The following is a 2,588-nucleotide window of genomic DNA, read 5'->3' as shown; positions in this document are numbered from 1 at the left end:
AGGGACCTTGGAGGTCTTCTAGTCCAACCCCCTGCTCAAGCAGAGACCCCAAAATGGCGGCCAAACCCACTCAACAGCTGCCTTCTTTAACAAAGGGAAACTTAGGGTTCCAATTGTGGGTCGCACTGCTTTTGTTTTATTTTTCAGCCATGCTGCGAATGTCAGAGGATCATGTTCCTCCCGAACTGAACAAGGTAATCGTCATGTCGTCCGTTTTATGCGCACAGATGAGAGGCTTCTAATATTTCTGGTCCATCAGTAGCCATAGTAACAGCTTTTAGACTTATATACCGCTTCACAGCCCTCTCTAAGCTTTTTGCAGAGTCACCCTGCTGTTAAATTCCGTGTCTTCCAAGCAGTTCCTTTCGTAAACTAAACATTAAAATAGCCTTTTAAGCTGCCAGGCCGGCTATTCTTAGAAAATGATTCTATGTTTTTCCTCCTCTTAAAAGCCGACTTTGTTTCAATACAAAAGCCGTCAAAAGGATTTTAGGATTAGCTTAATGATGTTTTCGTTACGTTTCCTTTTCAAAATATTATTGCATTACTGCTTTGGTTTTTTTTTTTTTTTCCCCTGTCCAAGTTATTATTTGAAAAGGTCATCCTGGCGCTTTGTCGGTTTTGCAGAATTGTGACAGCTGTTGGTTTCGTTGTGCTGCGTTTTGTGTAGATGGGCGAAATGTAAATTTGTGGTTGTAATGATTTGTTGTTTCTTTTTCTCAAAGATGACACAGAAAGACATTACTTTTGTGGCTGATTTTCTCACGGAGCACTTCAATGAAGTAAGCTTACTTTTATTTTATTTACTTTATTTTCCTTTACTATTTTATTATTTTATTTATTACATTATTTATTATTTATTTTATTTTATTATTATTTTATTATTTTATTTTATTTATTTTATTTTACTATTTTATTATTTTGTTTTATTTCTTTTATTTTATTCTATTTTATTTACTGTTTTATTATTTTATTTTTTATTATTTTATTTTATTTATTTTACTTTACTTTATTTTATTTTATTATTTTATTTTATTCTTTATTTTATTTTATTCTATTTTATTTTATTCTATTTTATTTACTTTACTGTTTTATTATTTTATTTATTTTATTTTTTATTCTTTTATTTTATTATTATTTTATTATTTTATTTTATTTATTTTATTTTACTCTTTTATTATTTTTTATTTATTTTATTCTATATTTTATATTATTTTATTCTATTTTATTTACTTTACTATTTTATTATTTTATTTATTTTATTTTTTATTATTTTATTATTTTATTTATTTTATTTTATTTTATTCTTTTATTCTTTTATTTTATTTATTTTATTCTATATTTTATATTATTTTATTCTATTTTATTTACTTTACTTTTATTATTTTATTTTATTTATTTTATTTTTTATTATTTTATTTTATTATTTTATTATTTTATTTTATTATTTTACTTTACTATTTTATTATTTTATTTTATTCTTTATTTTACTTTATTTTATTTATTTGCAGATATTTTCCTTTCAAAAGAGCAGGTTCAGGTCATCTTGACGTAGCTAAACATTTATTTAGGCCACTTCCCTTAAAGCTGTTTTGTGTGATGATACAGCAACCTTTGCAACTTTAAAACGTAGGGACTTAAACTCCCACAGTTCCTCAGCCATCATGGCTGGCTGGGGAATTCTGGGAGTGGAAGTCCACGCATCTTAAAGTTGCCAAGATTGGCACGCCATGCTATGTAGGATTGTTAAAACCCAATTAAAAAAAGGCACGATATATATATATACGTTGTATTTGTTGACTGATTAAACAAAGGCTGGGGACTAAAACCGTCTTCCCAGTCAAGTCTTGACTGCTGATTCGAAGCTCGCCCAATTCTCAGAATTTAAAAATAAAACCATTGCCTCTCAGTTCTCCTTAAGCCATCTGTCTGTCTGCCATCTTCCCTGTTTGCTTTCTAGGCCCCAGAGCTCTACAGCCGTAAAGGGAAATACTTCAATGTGGAAAGAGTTGGGCAGGTAAGGTGCCGCCATTTTGTTTTTTGAGGGACGGTCTGGGCCATGGAAGTCCTTGAGAAATGAAGAGTCCCGACAAGAGACACAGCCAGGTCCCCGACTTACGATCACAGTTGAGCCCACAATTTATGTGGTTCACTGAGAAACTCGTTAAGTCAGGTATGCCCCATTTTACGACCTTCCTTCCCGTCGTCGTGAAGTGAATCGCCGCACTTGTTAAAGTTAGCAACCCGGTTGTTAAGTGAATCTGGCTTCCCCCGTTGACGTTGCTTATCAGAAGGTCGCAGAAGGGGATCACGTGACCCCCCCGGGACACCATGACCGTCATAACTATGAATCACCTTGACTTACAACAGTTTGTTTAGTGACCGTTCAAAGTTACCACGGCCCTGAAAAATGTGACTTCACGACCGTTCTTCGTGCAGCATCCCCACGATCATGTGATCAAAAACCAAAGGCTAGGCAACGGACTCGCCTTTGTGACGGTTGCTGTGATCCGGCGATCCCCTTTTTGTGACCTTCTGACAAGCAAGGTCAGAATGGGGGAAGCCAGGTTCGCTTAAAAAACCCGCGT

General features: G+C 33.4%; 1 long non-coding RNA gene across 1 annotated transcript; it reads left to right on the top strand.

Moving 5' to 3' along the window:
- Positions 1-151: 151 nt before the first annotated feature.
- LOC107301944 lies at positions 152-2,009 on the top strand. The gene is made up of 3 exons (XR_001549353.1): positions 152-194; positions 726-782; positions 1,961-2,009. It is a non-coding gene; the product is annotated as an uncharacterized LOC107301944 (long non-coding RNA).
- Positions 2,010-2,588: the final 579 nt, after the last annotated feature.

Source organism: Protobothrops mucrosquamatus, unplaced genomic scaffold, assembly GCF_001527695.2.
Source record: "Protobothrops mucrosquamatus isolate PMUCROS unplaced genomic scaffold, P.Mucros_1.0 scaffold20127, whole genome shotgun sequence".
NCBI classification, from domain to species: domain Eukaryota; kingdom Metazoa; phylum Chordata; class Lepidosauria; order Squamata; family Viperidae; genus Protobothrops; species Protobothrops mucrosquamatus.
This window is presented reverse-complemented; position numbering and strand designations above follow the sequence as displayed.